This window comes from Ptiloglossa arizonensis, chromosome 12, assembly GCF_051014685.1.
Source record: "Ptiloglossa arizonensis isolate GNS036 chromosome 12, iyPtiAriz1_principal, whole genome shotgun sequence".
In the NCBI taxonomy this organism is placed as follows: Eukaryota; Metazoa; Arthropoda; class Insecta; order Hymenoptera; family Colletidae; genus Ptiloglossa; species Ptiloglossa arizonensis.
The window spans coordinates 11,683,290-11,705,529 of record NC_135059.1 but is presented as its reverse complement, the minus strand read 5'-3'; the positions used below and the strand labels follow the sequence as shown (position 1 = coordinate 11,705,529).

At 37.6% G+C, this 22,240-nt stretch overlaps 1 protein-coding gene and 1 long non-coding RNA gene across 6 annotated transcripts in view; one reads left to right on the top strand and one right to left on the bottom strand.

The window, feature by feature from the left end:
* Stacl (SH3 and cysteine-rich domain-containing protein) overlaps positions 1-22,240 on the bottom strand; it is a 100,287-nt gene that overhangs the window by 38,141 nt on the left and 39,906 nt on the right. The window lies entirely within an intron of this gene.
* On the top strand, positions 4,531-8,873 carry LOC143153270 (uncharacterized). 4 transcript variants are annotated; one of them, XR_012993745.1, is made up of 5 exons: positions 4,531-4,701; positions 4,792-5,041; positions 5,206-5,464; positions 5,569-6,605; positions 7,225-8,873. It is a non-coding gene; the product is annotated as an uncharacterized LOC143153270 (long non-coding RNA). The 4 variants fall into 4 exon arrangements; XR_012993743.1 differs by having other exon boundaries at positions 5,569-6,652; XR_012993742.1 differs by lacking the exon at positions 7,225-8,873 and having other exon boundaries at positions 5,569-6,700.

The following is a 22,240-nucleotide window of genomic DNA, read 5'->3' as shown; positions in this document are numbered from 1 at the left end:
GATTTGCTGTACTTAAACATTGTAAAGATGAAGAAGACACAACCAGATTTACGAATATGCTCGGTCGTTACTTTCTAGAATTATTTTATTACTTTAAATAATAGAATTAAACCCCTCTTTACCATGGTATAATTGGAAATTATTTCCTGAAATTATTTTATTACTCGAAGTAATAAGCCCACCGCTGTCCCGGTATAATTGGAAATTGTTTTCTTGAATTATTTCGTTACTTTAAATAACAATGAAAATCCGATTAGCAATCCGCATTTGGAAAGTTTGCCCCGAAGTCGCTAATAAGTGACTTTCTAATAGACAGCGTCTATAATTTTCTAAATTTTTAATAACCAGTAGGATAGATTTGTGTAATTAATGGAAATCCAAATGCTTTGAATACACGCCTAGAATGGAGTGCAAAGTGACTTTAAATGGTTCACGCGAAGGATGCAAATTCAGCAGTAGAGGGTCGAAATGCATTTCGGGAACAAAATTTAGAAGCGGTAGAGATTATTTACACGAGACGTGTAATAAAATGATCGTTAGAAACATCTTATAGAAACAGAAGAATTAATTACCAATGCAATAAATAGAAAAGTTTTGAGCAAGTTACTTACATATTAAATGTTTCGACGAGTCGCATATAAATGCAAAGAACATATAAAATGCATTTCAATGATCTCGCAACGACAGAGACTTCACTCTCGTTGAATTTCCATCGTTTTGAGGAATCCACGTTGCGTTCAATCGTCGGAATGGTAATATTCGAATATCAAATTGTTCGAATAGTCTCGTTCTTAGTTTTTAAGAATTTTTGGATCATAAGGGTAATATGACATAGCATTGTGAGACATGAATCAGGATTACGGTGACGCAGGGGCTAGGATAACACAGGATTTGGATGACGTAGAATTTGAACGACGTGGGGAAAGGTTGAATTTGAATTGATGTATGTACCTAGAAAGGTTGGTACATCCCATATGCGGTACAATAATCAAGATTATGTTATACAGGATGACTCAGGAAGAAAGTTAATATTTTTAGAAGCGATACTGTTAATGTCAGAAAAGAAGTTCCTATGAAGACTCAGTTTTTCACGAGTCACAATCATTATACTTAATATTGTACTTTCGTTCAAGTGTTACTTCATTTCAACAAACTATAGATACTTATCACCGACAGGACATTTTATCGAGGGATTGTCATCGTGACATTCATGCTTTATGGTCTGGACATTACAAAATCTCAATATGTCGCAAGCACATTCGGCACTTGACACTTTCAATTACTGGAACGCGTGTCAATTCCAATGGAAGGCCAATCAATACTGCTACCGCCAGGCCAGATGAGGTCCGCGAGCAAATTGTCACGAATGACTGATGAATATAAAGCTGTCACGTCTTTCGTAGAATAATTCACGAAAACGTTATTTAAATTAACGTAGTCTGATCGTGGTCGGTTCGTTTCTCTAAGAAAATTCGTAAGAAATTCTTGATCACACCGTAAGTAAAGTGTTCATCTTGACACTATTTCGTTAACGCAGTGTTCTTTGAAAAGTATCGTTTAAAAATAGACTCGAACGTACGCTTGTAAAATTACCGTTTCGTTGCGTGAACAACAACGGTGGTACCGTAACAATACACGTATGATAATTATTATTTCTATACTCCTGAGACACAATACTTCCTTAATTCAATAACCAGCGCGACAGCAACGACCAAGAAAGCTTCCCTAGAACACGATACAATCCCAAACATTCCTAGTGTTTCGAACAATCCCATCTATCGGAACAGGAACACTGCCAATGTAATTAGAACGAACTCGTATACCTTGGGATTCGTTCTACGCAACATTTGGCATAATTGTAATTAACGTTCTTTAGAATGGAATAATTCAGTCTCAACAGGCTGACGTACCACCCCACGATTAACTCCGCCACGGTAATTTTCGTGCGACGTACGATCGATATCGCCTACGGCGTTCCAAATAAGGTCGATGTCCATTCGTTAGGGGACTAGAAATTGCCCTTGTTAGACTTTTGAATGACCATTAAGCTGCTCGTCCGACCGCTTCCGTGCAAACGTCAAATTCTCGATTTAATTGCCAATGTACAATGTGTATGTGTTTCTAGAAGTTGTAAACGCGCATCGAAGGCGGCAACTGATTTAGGTCAGCGTACAAAACGCGTACACATTCGACCGGGTGAATCGAAGACAAATTGGAGCGGCTTGTTAATTCGAGGGTCGCGAGTTTACTTTGGTTTCAGATTCCCTTCTTCGTCGAGACCTGGGAGCAGAGAAGCGATCAAAACGAGCAAACTTTACCAGCTACTGGTACACCGTACAACCTCGACAATTCTTCGCTAACTGGAGTTTCAACATTTCCGGAGATTCGCAAAAATTTCACAAATGCTTTAGAAAACTTACAAATACCTCGTAATATCGTCCGATGGAAAAAATACTGTGCGAGTGTGCAAAGAATAAGATTTTATTTAACATTCTTTGTTAGAGAAGATAGAGATAAAGTTTAACTTTCTTGTGTAAAATTGAACCCTCTTCAAAATTTATTTAAACTACGTTGGGAGCAGAGAAACGATCAAAACGAGCAAACTTTAACAGCTACCGGTACACTGTACAACCTCGACAATTCTTCGCTAACTGGAGTTTAAAAATTTCTGGAGATTCACAAAAATTTCACAAATGCTTTAGAAAACTTACAAATACCTCGTAATATCGTCCGATGGAAAGAATACGGTGCAAGTGTGCAAAGAATGAGATTTTATTTAACATTCTTTGTTAGAGAAGATAGAGATAAAGTTTAATTTTTTTGTGTAAATTTGAACCCTCTTCAAAATTTATTTAAAGTACGTTGGGAGCAGAGAAATCATCAAAACGAGTAAACTTTACTAGCTACTGGTGCATCATATACGTCCGACAATTCTTTACAAATTGGAGTTTCAGAATTTCCGGAGATTCGCAAAAATAAGAAAACTTACAGAAACGTCGAATATTATGTTCCATTTTTTACAGCATTTTTATAAGTTTCTATCAAATATTTCTTATAAACATTTTTACATTTTCAGAAGAGGGGTCGACCTCAAGACACTTCTCCTATTTATTAGAAAATCGTACGTATCGTAATTGTTTCCATGTCAACGGACGAATATTATTGTGTTGTTTATTTAATGTTTACGATCTTGTAATTCGTTCGACGTTTATCATTGTTGGACATTCTGTTACCTTAATGGTTGAAAGTCAAGATTTGACATCGGTAACGCTGTTGAATGGCGCCACGTGTTCCGGTGATAATTCACCGCCAACTAGAAGTCTGGGATCGAAAGAGATCGTGTCGGATTACTTCGTTTCTCTCGACTTTAATCGCTCTTGTCATATATCATATTATACGACGATCCACATAAGCTCCAGGTGTCGTGGTACATCCTACGAAAATAATCTTTCGTGCGAACACCCAGCGCCACAGAATCTGAGCACGAATCATCGTTTCACATATTTCAACGTGGTCTTTAGACGATACACACCCTGATATAATTTTTCGTAAAATTTTCTCTGATCTAAAAGTCGAAAAATATTAGAGCATCGAATGGGCCATTAGAAACACCAGATACGAATCTAGTAGAAAATGTTTGGGATTGTACGAAGATAAAGCTTCGAGGAAAACTGTTTGCAGTAATTGTCTTTCTTGTGTTTGTACGCGATTATCATTTGCAATAAATACATTTCGCTTAACGTTGAAAACGTAACGTTAAGCGATCAATTCTATTTGTAAACAGTTACGTATCTCCGTGTATAAAATTAAGAATTTAATTTGAATAAATATTGGACATAATTTGTTTTCCAAAGTTGACGTTTCTACCTCGTAAATTAAAGTGGTTTTTGAACGAAGTTGCCAGCTATTGTTACCGTGAGAGCCAACTAGGATAAGAACGGGCAAACTTTTTAACAAATTTAATATTTATAAAAAAAAGAGGAGCGCGTTCCTCTCGAATTGAGAGAATGATAAGACATCGCGTGAAAAATGATTTCAAAGTTAGAAATGCACATCGTTCGATTATTGTAAATAAACGACAGTTTAAATTAACGATGGTTGACTAATTACGCTCGAAACTGTACACTCGTCTATGCAGTTCGAGCAATAATAATCAATTTGCATGAATGTCTCGCAGTTGGAACACGTAACAGTTGTACACTTGAACTCTGGCCAGGGTTTGCCTAATCGTGAGTGCCTTGCAGTGGCCATGAATTGTTTACGGCACCTGTTTCGGGTGGATTGACATAGAGCCCGTTGAACATTTAATAACCGTATGCGACATTTTATACGCGAACTGTATCGTTTCGAGCGTCATTCGACTATAATTAACAATACTTCCTATAGCGATACGTAGGGAAATCTAGTGATTATCCAAAGCGGTATTAAATTACCAGAACTCCTAATAAGAATCAACCTCTCGCTAAGAGACATTAAAAATTGCTATCAAAATATTCACAGGATGAGACTTTAAGCCTGCATTCTCCGCAGGATCAAAGGATCTTCCACATCGGTCCTAAATCATGGAGCTGTCCTCGGCCTACGGATTGCGAGCTTCCTCAGGGACCAACAAAATTGGAAGAAGGGACGAAGCGGAAGCTAAGGTCGAATTAAAGAACTCTTGCTTCGAGCTATTAATCTTTTAACCTGCTAAAAATAAAGGTAAAGTAACCAACCCCTCCAGAGAATAATCAATAAATTACACGGGTTAAACACGTCGGGTGTATAAACAATTAAACATTGGCCAATCAGGTCAAACGTTACGGGCTCGGATAATCGTACAAAATTGGCGAAGAAATAAACTTTGTTGCTCGAGACGTGGGACAACAAATAACTGAACTGTGCCGTGCATCGTAAAGGACTTTTGGGTTAGATACCGATCGGCTAAACATTCGAGTTGATGTTGGATTCAACATCGGATGACACGAACTTGAATATTCTGGCATCAGGAATAGGACGATTGGAACGTAAATGTTGCAAGGGATCGTGACAAGTCGGATAGGTAGTATTTCGAAGCTAGATTCTAAGAAGTACTTTGTAAACGCTCTCGACTACATCGGACCAGGGATTACAAAAGAATTTGGATGAATCGAACCGTGTGCGAGAACTCGGCTAAAACGAGGCACGAGCTTTTACAAAGTTAGCTCTATATCTGTCACTTTGTAGGATTACACGGATCCAAAACGACGAACGGAGAGGGCAAGCACGAGATTGGACGCAATGTTGCAAAGGGGCGATCTTCATCTGACCAGCTGGACGGCAGTGCTGTGCGTTAAGCACTGTGGGATGCAGGATTGCAGAGATAAACTTCGCGGTATCAAAAGCTCGGAGATAAGCCTCGTGAAATCACATACAGCAATGGGAAGAGATAAACTCCGAGACGTCAAGTACAGACTTCCAAAGAGACGAGTTCCGTTAGATCGAGGCAAGTTATACAAACAATTGAATTCGATCTGATCCGTAAGGAAACAACAAAAGACCGATCCTTTCCAAATGAAACGCGAAATTGTCAACCGATAAACTTTCCAGGTCCGGATGCAACACAGGATGCTGAGATCTTTGATGGATCGGGTAGCCAGTAATGCAGAATTATGTATTTGAGCAATGTGACGAGAGAGCCTAGTGCGTGACAACGTAGCCTGACATCAGATTCAGAACAGCGAGGAATTATATATGGATGGATAAACACAGGACAGGGTTAAACCTCTGCAAACAGACTCGGCTGAAGCCCGAAATTTCACGAATTAGACTTTATACAGGGTGAAACCCTACCGGGATCGATCGCAAGAGGAGGGTGCAACTCGGTAGGACCAGACCAAGGGACTACGGAAAGGATTAAACTCTGACGGGTTCGATCGTGGCGAGGAAAACTTTGTTGGATTACACATGGAGCAGCAAAAGACTCGAACTTTGATCGATCGAGCACAGAGAAGCTCGCACGATACCGAGAGTTCGATCGACGACGTAGTCTAGGTTCTCTCGAATACTGCTGGCTAGGGCATGGGATAATTGTCGGGTAATTTTAGCCAAAAGTCGTTACGTTTCATCCTTGATATTGTCGGAGGGGAGCGCGCGCCTACAGGCCTCGTGACGGTGATAATAATTATAGAATGAATGACGAAATTTTCATTGGCCGGGAGAGGGCACCCGGAAACCGACCAGAGTGATCTTCCTAACGAGGCGGTACAGCCTCGTTTATTTTGGTTAATTGGATCCACGGAAGCTGGAAGGGTCCACGTGAATCGCCTTTAACGGTGAAGGATCGAAGATCAGCTGCCGTAGATTTTATTCATTCGTGGTTCACGAATTCTACGACCCGACACTGTCGCACCAATCGTATCTAATAATAACTTTGGCATGTTTTGCCAGAAGATTGTGCTTACGAGTCTTGACTTCGTCAACGGTTCGACACGCTTGTTCGATGAATATTGTCACGGCTCGAATTCACGTGTACTGAAGTTTTTCATTATCGATAATTCGGGAGTAACCGTTCCTCGTTTGTAATCCTGGTGATTCCTGCTTTCAAGCGATAAAACCGTCAGTTCGCTCGAATGCGGGATTAGTAGGCAAGTTTTATTCGGACTTGAAGCTCACAAGGGAAGAACTTCCATCGGTACCGTCCGATTTTAATAAATTTTCGCAGAATAATAGTATAGTATTACATTATACACATAATAGCACGTTTCATTGAATTCTTTCAATCTGTAACGAATTATGCAAAAGCTACTAAGAAGCCTTGCATAATATAAAATTGATTTATATTGAATTAAATTAAATTGATAAAATGAAAGATTTAAACGAAAGATTTAAATATGTATAGTTTTCATTAGAGTTCGGACGAAGTTACATTTAGACTCGTTTTTATCTGGAAAGCCTCGTCAATCTAGCGACGATACTATTATAAAGATATAATGAAAACTAGCAATGTTTCAAGAAAATTTTATATCGAAATATTTAAATTCGGTAATGAATAATAATCCATCGGAAACTTAGTCCTTAATGAATCAAAGGAGTAATTAAGACGGAGATGACTTTTTGGGATCGTTTGCATAATTTGTAACAAGAAAGAAGTGTTTTTGGGGTTTTTTCAAAGACGTCCGATCATCGATCAAGTTCAGTTTTTTCGATAAAATATTATTCTATAATTCAAATTTCTGTAATGTAACATTTTTTTCTTTTCGTTAGAAATAATCAACCAATAATCAATAAATAATCGACCAGTAATCATTCAATTATGGATGCATCGATAAATGCATATAGTCATCTCTATTTCTATAAAACACTCTACACCGAAGTGGAAATGTTTAGAACGTTTTAATACCAGATTCAAATAGAACATTCATTTCCAAGGAATTGATGCGTAAACAGTTCGACTCGGCTCAGATTGGTAAACAGATGTCGAAAATTCATCCTACCATTGAGAGAATTGGTTCGAAAGATTACACAGTGCTGCAAGTGCTACTTTGTTAAGACACACCAGATTGAAACGCACGTTCACAGAGGAAGAGTTCCGGGAAACCGGGTAAATTATACGGAAGTTTAATGGCACGATAATTACTCTGTCTATCCTCGCTGGAGCTGCATTAATGGAGACCTATTAAGTTTTATAATAATGCGCAGTGTAAATAGACAGTTGACCTTTCGAGTTCCTTAAGAACCTGTCCATCGGCACGGAAATCCTGATCGCGGATTCTGTGTTTCTAGAAGAACGAATTTTCTTGTAAAATAATGGAACTGAATCGATAAACTTGTAAGTGATTTGAAAATAAACGACACGCCTGGATACAGACATGCCCGAATAAATAAATTAAAGGAGAAGACGGTGATACGAAATCCTATTTTGTCTCGCGTCGACGTTTCAACAGTTAGTGCACTAAATACTTTTAATTTGACGTCATTTTAATCCTGATACATTTCTTCATTATATTCAAGAGTATGCAACAGAAAAGAAAACTCGTAATCGGAAAATTTTACTCTTACTCGGAAAAGTGCACTTTTATGTACTTTCGCGCTCTTTGGTATTCTTCTCTCGAGTGAAATTTATATATATATACATATATAGATGGGGTAAATAACTATTAACACAGTATATGTGGGTTAATAGTTAAATGCGTTCGTGCAGTAACAGAAAAAGTAGATATGGGGAAACAAGTACAGATTAAAATCGGAGAATAAATATACAATAGACATGCCTGAACAAATAAGATAAATGAAGCAAATAAAAAAATTAAAGAAGAAAAACATTAGACAATTGTCACCAGTACTCACCACTGCCTATCAGTGGTCAGTACTGGTTACCAAGGGGTCAAACGACATCCATGGTAGTTCGTAGAGGGCCCAGGTACTCAAAAGGGTACTGGTCAACAGTGGTCAGCAGTGATCAGCAGTGATCAGCATTGGTCAGCATTGGTCAGCAGTGGTCAATAGAGGTTAGCAGTGGTCAACAGTGGTCAGTAGTGGTCATTGGGATCTAGAGTTGTCTGCGTATGGTTCAAGTGCTCCACAGGGAGAGCTTCGTCTACCTGGGAGGCTCCCCGGAGAATGAAATTTTTGGCAACCGGAGGCTCCGTATATAACCCCCGACAAGATGATTTACAGTTACTTCGCTTGCCTTTGTTAAATTTCACCGAATATTTCAACAAATTAATGTTTCAAGCCATTAATAACACTAGGACATTGTTAATAATTGTTCAAAGTATAGTTCTATGATGGTTGTTAATAATTATGATAAATAAACATCAAGGGATTGCGAAATCTGAGAAGGCGAACAGTTTTAGCGAATGTTTGTTCCTGAACGCGATTGTTATTAACATTTACGCATGTCCCGAATATTAATCTTACAATACGCACCTAATATATGTATAATAAATGATTAATTTGCCATCATTTTAAACTTATTCTTATAGAAATTTAAATTCTTAAAAAATTAATCGATAGTGAATTAAATATTTTGTACACATTAGTAAATGTCTGTACCGATTTTAAAACAAGTTTATCGAGTTTAGAGACACCGAAATAAATTAATCGGTGACTTCGATGAACACACGTGTGAATTTGATACATCCCTGTATCGATTTTAAGACGAGTAAACGAAATAAATAAATACACCCCAGAGACCAAAGAGGATAAAATGTATCCGCGTTTCGTTCCTTTCGTGAGAAAATTCAATTTTCTGCCACTTTCGCGTCGAAATTACTCGAACGAATGGGCCACACCATAAAAGAACGGCATTCAAATTCCCATGTTGCGCGGCCGGAACCGAAACGAAATTTCCGCTGGGACCTGTAATCGTAATGAAATTTTACTCTCGTACGTCAAATAATACTCGTTACTCCGTTCCAATTGATTTATTAGCGCCGATGGCCGACCATAATGGCATTATTTAATGACGTTATTTCACCGTATCGTTTAATCGAGTTTCCATGTAAGCTGAAACCCCGTCGCGGTTTTGTGCGTTTGCGGCTTCCACCGACGTTCCCGTTTTTAGAAGTCATCGGCAAATTTCATTGTAAGCTGGTACGTGTTGCTATTTTAGGTTTCGTAATCTGCCGAATCTAGATAAAATCGCGCATCCATCGGTTCCACGAAAGATAATTTTCTATGAATGCTTTCAACGTTTTATATGCACATACAAGATGCTTTTAAAAACAAACGGAAGTGGTTTCATACAAATTATTATATTTTACTAAATGAAAAATTTACATCGTCTTCTCTAACCTTTGTAATGTTAGAGTTTTAGGCGACCATGGGAGAAACTATACATGGATCCAAACGGGTCCGTAATTTGACTTTGCTTGCACAAACGTTTTGAGTAAAAATTCTATTATTTTACCGTACGGTCGTTAATTTCTAAGGAAAGTTGTACTAACGGTGTACTTGAGCAATGTAAAAGTTTCTCTGGGTCCGACAAGATCCAAGCGTGCTACGGTGAGGGTTAAAATAGATCCCTTGGGAAGCTATATACCAGCAAAGGCATTGTTCTCAGGTCTCGTAATAGTTTTGTAATCTTTCTACCGATACTGCTTCCAGTTGGTTACAATCTTCTGGATGTTGTTCACGGTTCCGAAACGACAATTCTTGAAATAGTTTTTGATTTTTGGAAGAAGAAAATAGTCACGTGAACTCGAATCAGAGGATTATGGAGACTTTTTTTGGTAAAAAATTCACTTACAGATATTTCGGTATGAAAAGAAAACGATCACAGGAAGTCAAGTTAGAAGAGTATGGAGATTGTGAAATTACGTGGATTGTTTACGTTTGTTTTTAATTTTCAAAGATCTTCCGATAATAAATTTGCGTTCCTGCGCCACAAATTTCTTACGAACGATACTTTATTTACTTATACCGAACTAGCATCGATTTTAATATCATTGTTCGACACTATACTTTTCTATATTCATAACGTGTCGCTGCGATCCATTCGTATACAATTTGCTGCCAAATCGCTCGTGTTTTCAACTCAACGGAGTTGAAACTGATACTGGAGCTAAAGGTATACGTCTTAATTCTTGTCTGTAGAACCTGGTATCCGGGTACCCATTTCGTCTAATAATTAACCGTATTTCTGTTAAACTATCGCAAAACTTTCCAAATCGTCATTTATTGAACACTTTTTACATTGATCGATGTTGATCGTTGATCAAGTAGCGTAATCGTAAATTTTAATAATATCTCTTCACCAGGTTTCACTAAAATCGTTGCAACGTTGGTCAAATTTCTTCCAACGATAAAAATATTAATTTATTTAATTGCGGTTTCAGAGGTATCGGACGTCCCAATAATTCATCGATATGTATTTCATGCTCCGATAAGCTTCACGGGTTAGTGAAATCGATTGAGAAAAACTTGCGACGAATGAGGCACGGACACGCTCGTTCTGAATTCCACTTAATTGCTGTCACCATTATCGTCCTCGAATCGACGTACATTTACGACATCGTGTCCCTTATCGAACACGCGGTCGTTCGATCCTGCATCGTGAACGCTTTATCATTCGGTAAAGCCAACGTTTACCGGAATGGCTCGTTGAAAAGTTCACGACGACGTGCTCCGCCATTGTCTTCAATTTTACAGCGACGTTGATGCGCATACACACCCGGGAGAGATAAACGACATAACGGAGGCGCAAATGGAAATGAGTGTTATAATAACAACATTCGAAGAAGAATTACGCTAGACGAAAATTAAAATACTTGAATCTTGAAAAATTTGTCCGTAAGTAACTGTAGAGGTCTATAAATACTTGAAAATGCTTGTGTGTACAATACCTTTAGCTTACATTTACCATTAGACACATGTGTATGCTTTTACGTTGTCTTTAAGCAATGCCAAACACCTGTGGATACCTTCAGATACTTGTACATACAAGACTGAGATCCCTAGATGGCTCTGAACACTCGTCAGTACGTTTAGATTAGGTCTGGGTCAGGTCTATTTATCCAATTATATGCAAAGTTATAATTTTATTTATATAGATAAATTATTATATATATAAGTATGTTAGCGACAATGTGCTTTTGAGGACAGTCGAGGCCGAGTGTAGGACGATAGCTTGCCATCGATAAATTTATGATAGAGTTCTAGGTTATATTTGGTCTTGAAAGAGGGTGAGTGAATCTTCAAGTTAGGTAAAGTCGTAGGTAAATGGTGGCCTTACTTCTTATCTTCAATTTTTTACTCACACAGGAGTGCATATGGATTTGTTGGACACTAATCGATAATATTCGAAACTCAGACGTATACTAAATTTATTATAGGAAAACAGCAAGACGAATTTTACAAGTAATCAATTGGTCAAATTTTTTAGTTACACTTTGTAGGAGTCTAACACAAAAAAAAACAATCGACATTGTTCACATTCCCCCTATTTACTCGTGGTATTACATTCTTTTTAAAGAACATTTTTCTACGATACATTATATTTACACATTTGTTCATTTGAATTAACCATTTAAATCTGAGGAGTCACGTAACTCAGATTTGTGCAAATAATAGATAGATAAATCTTCTGCTTTGAAATACGCAATTTTTCAGAATTTGCACGAGCGTGGCAACATTTGAAAGAGAATACGAAACGATGCGTGAGAGTAAAGCAGTGTATGTATTACTTTCTCGGATCTATGCTTTCGTGTTCGACAAAGAATACGTAGATTCGAAAAGTTAAATATTTTCTCGCCGAGCGAGACGCTTTCACCGACTTGGAAAGTTATCCGGGCTTTCGAGAGCGGAAACTTGAATTCGCTGAAGCTTTCTGCGCCTCCCCTGGAAATCCCAGTTGCATTCATTTAGAAAATCCTAGCTTAACGATGGTGGTTACTTAAATTAAATTTGGTAGCGGACGCGTAAAGTAAAGTAAAAGACGATCAATATGGAACTTGGGTTTAGAAGCAGCGATTCCGTTGCAAACTGTCTCCTTTGAATAACTCTGTTTTTGTACACGGTACGTTCGATAACATACGTTTATATAACATTTTTTTCTTATTTAGATGCAAAGAATACACCAATCCGAAAGATTGGTTTTGTGTTACATTAACTTCTCACCAGCGTATACTGGATTAACCCTTCGCACTCGAGAAGCGACTCTCAATCGCCAACTAATGCATCGGAATTTTTCTAATTTTTCTATTTTTTCTAATTTTTCTAATTTTTCTAATTTTTCTAATTTCCAAGGGAAACTTTATTAATCTGAATAAAACCAGATAAAATCAGCCAAAGACCGGCAGTTGTCAAACGACAACCGGCTAAAACCGGATAAAAGCGAATAGAACGAGATAAAACCATCAGAACGGTCAAGTCGCTGTCTGGCCGCCATCTAGTCACCGTCTGGCCGCCGTCGGGCCGCGGTCAGACCAGCAAACGTCAAACAGCAACCGGTAAACGGCAAACTGGCTAAAACCGTCAGGCCAACAACCGTCAAGCCACCGTCTAGCCGCCGTCTGGCCGTCGTCTATATTTTCTATATTCTGGTGATTTAAATTCTTCGTGGAATACACAGATTTCTCTACGAATACGGTTCCTTTTTTTACAGATTAACGTTAATTTTTGTTGTTGTCAGACGGCTGCTAATGGTTAACAAATTTTGCGTTGTGTTAAAGTACACACTCTGTATATGTACTCGATTTACACCGTACTCATTAACCGATGATCACGCAAGAGTGGGACACTATAAGGACATCGTTAAAACGGTTCAGAGAAGCACAAACTTCTTGGAATCAATACGGATTGGCGATAAGATTTTATTCCATTTACGAAACTAAAAATGGCGGACACGATGATAAACATTCAAGATCGAAGGATACTCGAAACGGTTTGGAAAAAACGGTTTGTATTTAAAAAAAAAAAAAATAAAAACTTTTTACCAATAAGTGCATTGTTTCATTTCGTACAACGTCAGTTAGATTGTTTATCAAACAAACTGTGTATATTGTATATGTACGATATATTTCTATTCTCGCGATAAACAAATACATATTTTTTGTGTACAGTACTACAAACTTTGTACAATAAAGACGTTAAATAAATAGAATTCAGAATTTCAATATCCTGGTAGGAAATTTCCAACAATAGTCAAAGTAAAAAGTATAAAAGTGTATAACGTGTTTACTTTTAAAACAATCATAAAATCAATAGTTTGTCCATGTTTGTTGAAATTCGCAGAGAAAATACTATATAAGAAAATAAAAGTCGCAGTCTTTAAGAAAATATTAACAAAAACTAGTCGCGTAATAGATATTCAAATATTTTTTTTATTCGGACAATATAATACATATAGGTATATGTGTGACCTGCTCCCAACAAAGGCAGCTAATGGGTCAAATATCGATTTTTGATTTTTTCACGGTTTTTAAAACTCTAAATAACTCTTCTCTTTGGAATAAAATTAACCGCATTTAAAAATGTGGAAAATTCGCGCACGTACGAAAAATACTTGCGAAAGTTAATTTGAATTTTTCCATTTCTCGGTAAAATGAAATTATACAAAAATAATAATTGTCGCTAGAAAATTGGAAACAGGTTTCTTACATTTTAAACTTCTGCATTAAAAAACTTAATCCGTCCGACTTTATGGTTGTTGCAAACCTTCTGAACATTAAATCGAGTAACAAGAAACAGCTCAAGAATTTAAAAAGTTTGAAACTTTCCAGACACGTAGTTCAAGTATCGCTAATAATATAACTATTTTTTCCTACGGGTGAAAACATCCCGTCAAAGTAATGTTGTGTTTCCACGTTACCGTGAATATTTGTAAAACCGTAAAAGATATAAAAAAAGTTCAATTAAAAACTTTATGCTTTTCAATATTCTACAATACGATGAAAGAGAATTTTCAAAAAATATTGAAATTCTCGCGAAGGTAGTGTTCTCGTTTCAATTGTACAAGCTCTATTTTATTATTATTTGTTTCGCAAAAATTCATTAATAAACACAATTGTGTAAAGTTTTATTTTAAGTTGGTCTCTGTACGAGTTCTTCGCACCTAAGGTCGAAGCACGAATGCTTCGAACACGATTAATATTAAGGACACGCAAAAGAATACAAGGTGTTTCAGAAGTAATGTCCATACTTCGAGGGATAAATCTACGCAGTAAGGTAAGTAAAAAATGTATCCTACATACCTCAGTTTTTTAGTTACAGATGACTAAAGAAAACGTTTAAAGTGTCCACCTTGTCCTTCGATATTTTTATGTTTAAAAATAAAGCCAACAATGTATTGTATGGAACTAAGAAGTTGACCTCTGGAAGAAATTGAAAATCGTGTTGGGTGAAACGTTTCAGTCGACATTGAAAGGTCAACAATAAGATGAATAGAAAGTGCTCATCTTGGCGAGCACTTTCACCACTTGAAATTTAAATATGTATTTTCAAAACACCCTTTACACAGCTAGGTTAGCGTTTAATGTTCAATCACTAAACACTGGTCTCCCATGAGTCTAATCAGCGTTGAATGTTTATTATTTACTGACGAGGGTCAATACCATAGGAAGTGAAGCCGACTAGTCTAAGGAATGACGTTAGATTAATTTTTATAGGGATAAACTCTAAGTTACAACGATCAGAAACTATAATTTTTATAGTTTCTTAGACAATTGCGATCATTTTTACTCATCCCGGTGAGCACTTTCACCCTCTGAAATATATATAAATATATTTCTAAAACACCCTATAGTTAACGTTTAACGTTCGACCACCGAACACCGGTCCCCGTTGATTCTAATCAGTGTTGGATGTTTATCATCCACCGAACCAGCTACCACGCGATCCCACGTGTAACAGGGGGTGAAACGTGGGCTCGCGGAGAAAGCTGTAGGGCGGTCGGAAAGCCAGCAGTCCACCATCCTCTATCAAGATGGACTATATCCATAATACATGGCGGTCGCGTGGTTGGCGCGCGGACAGGGATGTGGGGTGACGAAGGTCGTAGAAAAATCCAACCGAACCGGCGTCGTAGAGGAATGCAACGGAAACGGAGACCGGGCCTCGTGTAACACGGGGAAGGTGTTTAGTCAGGGGTTGACCTGAATTCAGGTGGGCTGAATCAATACCGCGCTCGCTCACCTCGCAGTTACCGTGGCAACCAGACTCCTTTATTAAGTATAACCTGCACCGTTCTCCTGCGTGCAGGCATCAACCCTCTGGTTGGCCACCTGGACCCGTGTGTCGTCGACCCGATTGTCGGGTGAGCCTTGACGGAGGACGAGCGATGCCCTGGCGGGCTAGAATCATGCGACCTTGGCACCGGGTCGACGAACCGAGGTCGGTGCCAGGTTTCAGGAAGAGGTGGTTCTGGCTAGCCTTGGCGTTTAGTTTCACCTTCGCGTTCGAAGCGTTTCTTGGCCATTTCGTTCATTTGGTTACACGAGCACCGACCACGTACCAAGAGGTTGGGGTCAGTCATCGTGGAAGGACGCCGCTCGCTCGCTAGCTTGCTTTTCGATCGGTTCTTCGTCCCCACGGCCAGACACGTGACACTTCATGAATTTTACCCGGCCGGTTCGCTGGTCTCCTCGCCTCTTCTTACAATTAGTTTCGTCTTGGGCTATTCGAAAAGCGAAGTAGCGAGCCGAGCTAAGGGCGCTCGAGTGGCTACCTCTCGAGAATAAGGGATCGGTCGTTGCTGGAAAAATGCATCTCGCTACAGACGCTGAATCTCGTGTTTTGCCTTGGGAAACAAAGCTTCCTCGACATTGTCCACGTCGATGAACGTAGGTGGCGATTCAGTTGCCAAGTTGTCTAGGAATAACTACTGTCGACGAGCTTCGGTGTCTGGACGTTTCGTGGTGGTTGTAAAGGAACTCGCGCGAACGCCTCGGGTACTCGGAAATTCTGTTACTTCGCTGCTGGGAATGGTAATCATTTCTGACGGGAAAATACGTCCAATATATTCACAATTCGAATAATACGGTTTTCAGTTAAGAGGATATTCTGGTAATTCGATTTCAAAAAGACGATTTTTATTTTCCGATTCTCTCAATGTTACCTTATTCGCGCCAAATTTTCAACAGGTTGCAACCTAACCCAGACCTAACCCAATGATGGTCAGATTACCAGAAGACTCTCTTAAGGCTATTAGTCTTAAGACTTTCTACAATAATACCAATCACTTGAATAGAATTCAACGAAACTTTATATTTATGTCTCATATTCTCATCTGAAGACATAATTCAATTTTGAACAAAATCAGTTTCTATAAAACGATAGTTACTTTTCATTTTTTTTTTTAGAGCATGTATATTTATTATTTGTGTAAATATTAAAAAGATATTTTAAACAAATCTTACGGACAATTACATTCTGCATTAAAGAAAAATTATATTTTCTCTTTAGTTTTTCCAATAAAGAAACGATCGAATGAAATTTTACTTTATACTTGACCCAATATTTTTTTCCTCGATAAGAATCGTAGTGTATTCGTTTCTGTTAATTTGTACGAGAATTTTCACTGAATATTTGTCGACGATAAGTAATATCCTGAAATCATATTACACAGAGGAATAACACATTTTTAAAGATTTTCAGGCTGGTGAACTCAACGAGGCCTTAATTTTTATAGGGTTAATGGACTCGCGGCGGAGGATCTTGTTCTTAACGCTGGATTTAGGATTCAGGAGACTCTGGAGACTTTCTTTTGCAGCACTGAAGCCATTACGTGCAATCTGTTCGCAGCAAACTTTCACCGCAATTAACGGTGCATTTAATTAGAGCAAAGTTTACATAATGCCTCGATGTATTGTTCCCATTCAGTTTGTGTCTCGTAGGAAATACAGTCGACAATATTGACACTATTTTCGTACACTTGCTGCACATTCCCCAGGAAAATTTGATAAAATCTGCCTCGATCCGAACAATTCAACACGAACGAGGAGATTGACTATTTCTCACACTGGTTTATCAAGAAAATGAATGGTGACTTTCGATTTCCGATTATTTCTGGAAATCAATCTCCGTTTCAAACATACGCGCGTATCTTACCCATTAGATTTCTCAATTTGCGCGTGAAACGTTTCCACGTCAAGTTTTTTCATTCTTACAGTTGGATAAATTCTCACGTTCAATTATGTACACGTTTATGGTCGCCGATGTAAGTAGCTCTCGTGATACAGTTCCTTGACTTACGGGTCTTTCGTTCGTAAGAAACCGATGTAAAACGTGTAATAAGTTCTAGCACCTATGCTACATAGAACGACGTGTAGCTAGAGCTATAGAGTTTTAAATATTTACGGATGGAAACGGTTCGGTATTAAATATCTATGCTGTGTTCTGGAATCACGACAAAGTTGTATGCTTTCAAGGAAGGCATCAAAGTTGCATTACGAAACTTCGCAAGTATGTCTCGAGATTGTAACTCGATTGAACACATAGCTGTTAGTGTTATTTGTCAATTTGTGCAAGTTACATTAAAGTCAATTACTTGAGATTCCCTCTTCAGATAAACCTGACGCAATTACTTACCTAGACTAGACCTAACGCAAACATAACCCAAATTCAAATACAACACAAATCTAAGACAAATTTAAACGATACCCCAAACGTATCTCAAACCTAGCTTTGACTAGGAGCAAGCTAATGGTCTGCTTATAAATACTTCAACAATTATGAAAAAACAAGGTTCGAAGAATCGAAGGATAGTATTAGTTGGCAAACCATTATTTCTGAAATAATATGATTTTATCCTAATAAAATGATTTTCTGTTGTTAAGAAAAGAATACACATCTTTTTGCTTGTAATCATTTTTTCCATTAATAAATTAAAATTAATAATATCATATTAATCTAATCCAAACGTTCCTCGCAAACCTAACCCAAGATACGATCGGGTCAATGGTTGGTCATTGAAAGTCAGGGGAAATTTTCTAATTATAAGGTTAGCTCATTTTCTATCTTCTACATGACTATTGTAATCTAGAATCATTTTCTGAGAATCACTTTTAAGAATCGTGAACATTGCACTCTGTTCCAAATGCAATAGTAATTCGATTCACAGTATCGTTGATAAAGGGACGAAAGAAAGAAGAAAGAGGTTTCTATAGTTATAGTTACCTATAGTAATAGCCAACTATAAGGTTAGCTCATTATCCTATCTTCTACGTTACTACTGTAATCTAGAATCGTTTTCTGAGAATCACTCTTAAGAATCGTGAACACTGCGCTCTGTTCCAAATGCAATAGTAATTCGGTTCACAGCATTACTGATTAAGGGACGGAAGAAAGAAGAAATGGGTGCAGTACTGGCGCAACCGATGAAAGCAACAACCCGACGCCAATGATCTGAATAAGCATCCAGGTCACCACACGTGACAGCCAGAAGATTGTTTGGACCCGGCGCACCCGTTACTCCGCGGCTGTTAAACTGAATCCACGCCAGGAGGAAAGCTCTATTTATACCGCGGTAACGAGGTCTTGGATGTAATCTTGCGAAACGCCCGGAGGAGCATTCGTTTCCTCGTGGAAGCACCGCTCCGACGACAAACTCTGAATCGAGTGGCTGTCCAACCCTTTGCGAAAAACTGGACCTGTCTGTTCCATACCGGATTCTGGCGAATCGATGAACTTCGAAATAGCTTTCATTGAGAGATCGCTGAAGCCACGTTATAGAGTTCAGATTGTTCTGAACGGATTTGGAGATTGTAAAACGGGATCTCCAATTTATTGGGAAACTGGGGTAGTAAAGCTCTATTACCAAGTTGGAATTATTTAGAGATGGCAAGCTGATTGTAAAGCTGGACTTGTCTCCTTCGTGTTCCGTTCTCGCGAAATCCTCGTGAACTTCAAAACAACCTTCGTTGGGAGATTGCTAAAGCTCCATTACTGCCGAATCTCTCTTATATAAACATCCAGCGTGTGTACTTTCTATTGCGCGAACATTCTGTTATGTGATAGTTCTATCATACGAACAGTATATTTTCTATTAAAATATTTTACGGAAACATACAAAGTGTCTACTCTTTTGTCTGGAAATCGACTCGGAGTGATTCTGTATGGAATTGACGAAAAATTAAAACGAAGAAGGATCGAACAACATTGTTCCTTTTTCAGTTTATATTCTATATATAAAATTACCTACAAACAGAGTGTATTAATTTTATTTAATTTTGTCTTGGGTATCAAATAAACTGGAATGCTAACCACTTGTTGTTCTATTATGTGAAAATTCTCTTATGTGAACTTGTTATTCTATTATGTGAAGATTCTCTTACGTGAACTTGTTATTCTATTATGTAAAAATTCTCTTGTGCAAACAGTTTTGACTTTCAAATTGCCCACAGAAAACATTGTGTTTGTAAAATCAGTTTCATCTTTTACATGTGAAATTCTGACGAAATCCTCATTGATCTCGAAACAGCCTTCATTGAGAGATTCGATCATCGAAGCTATTTCATAGGATTAATTAAAGAGGACATGAAGTGCACAAAGTTTAACTTGCTTTTTCCATTTTGGAATCCGATGAAATCCTCTCGGATTTAAAAACAGCCTTTGTTGGAAGCTGCGTTGAGCCTGAATGGTCCATGCTAGACCGACAAGAGTTCAACGTATTCAAGGAGGGTAAAGCGGATGAATTGTTACGGGTTCTTCGGACGTTTGAACCTTAAAAACTGTCTCCTTGACTACTTGAGAGTCAGTTGTTACGTATAGTAATAATAAGAGGAGAAAGAAAATAAGAATAGTCAAATAGTATTATATTTCATTGAACAAATGTAGAGATCTGTTATATCGAATACATGCCACGTAACAGAACGTTTCTTGGCACAATCGACTTTGTAGAAAACACTTGGTGATACATGATAATAGTTTGTATTACGTTACAAACGCGAGGTACATTTGCGTGTTATTATTAACCAAATCAACGAACATATTACAGACAGAGTAATTAAGAGATGTTTATAATTGCAGAGTAATTACAGTTATTGTTATTGTGGTTGTCAGAACGACCAGCTTTATTGTTCCTGATGCTTATTATGATTATTATTCCGAACAAATAGTGTGAGACAGGATAACGATAACGTCTTTATTACGCATGCAAGAGTATATAGGATAGGAAATTTAATATTTAAATAGAAACGTCTGAATACCTCCGTTACTTACGATCGTGTGAACAAATTCCTTTGTACAAAATTACACTATTTTAAGGGGAACACGTAGCGATGGAAAAAGTATTTTCTCGAGATTAAATTTTTAATTGAATTCAAATTTTCTGTTGAATTTTCAGTTTTGTATTTAGTCTGTTCTACAATAATCAGAAGTGCACAGAACGAGGGATAAAATACAAATTGGAAATCATTCACTGTATAAATGCACCGCTTGTCTTAAACATTTTCAGCTTCCATGGTAAACGAGAAGCATAGATTCTTTCAATCTTTACGTGTTATTTCTCATATAATATAACCTGTCTCCAGGTTTTCTCATACAATCGTGCATAAAGAAGGTAATTAAGTGTTCTCGTTTAAATGCCAAATGCCTCGCCCAGTATACTCGTATTAATCTCTTTCGAGCGTACGAGGTATACAGATACGAAAAGCTTGAAACTTCAAACGACGCGAAAAAAAATTAATATGCAAAATGAAGTACCGTAAATGGAACACAAAGGGGATACATATGTACTACACGAAACGCTTTGACGCAAAACGCTTGATTAATTTGCTTAATTGCTGCGTCGTTCTTTCCATGGAATCAAGTACCTTTCGTTTCCATTATCATTAGTGTCATCCATTATTCTTATCGTTTTTGCCATACAGAACCACGAGATATACGACAATGTGGAATTTCCTGTACCATATAAAAATTATACCACAAAAATCATCTCTGGTAACCGTATCCTTGTGTATATATATATATATATATATATATATATATATATATGTAAATGAATTGTATTTGTATACATATGTATATTTGAATGAATTGTACTTGCATATATGTGTATATATAGAATATTTTTCTAAAATCTTCTACTCTACGGACACGTGATATTTATTAAACAAAATAAGAGTTTGTTTGTTACAATGAGGAACAGCGATTCGTAGTTAGTCGGTCTCTTCCGGAATATTAATAAAGTTTGATTTATCGATAAGATAGAAACACCGAGTTGTTATTTAATCCCACCAACGATCCAAAATTCCAATAGACGATATCAATTCGCAAAAATGACGCAAATCGTCTCGTTCAAAGTCAATCGACTGAGTCGATAGCGCGCCATCGTGCGAAAGAAAAAAAAAAATAGAGAAAACAGAAGAAATTGTCGCGTCGCGGAAAATATAAAAAAAAAAACGAAATAACGCAAACTATTCGTGGAAAATGGACTGTCGCTCGCGTGACGAGTATTTGTGTCACCAGGACACCGTGACACGTCGTTTTTATCGCGAATAATTATTGCCACCACTCGCGTTTCCCGCGACTGTCGGTCGCACGATTATTCGAAAGTTACCGGACTTACTTTGTGGGCAATTTGTTGTTAATTTATTCATCCATACGGGCCATAACGCTCCGAAATCTAGAATAGTGAAACGTTACGTTTCAGGACCAGACGATTCTTCGAAATTTACGTATACGAACGTTTTCTTTCAAAATTTTCAAATACTGTTCCTTAAATATTCAGTACTGTCTAGGAAAATTTATATATCGTCCTTTGTCATTTATTTAATACTTCCGATTGTCCAAGTACAAGTATCGAATATTATCTTTTTATTTCGTGGAGACTATTCGTTTC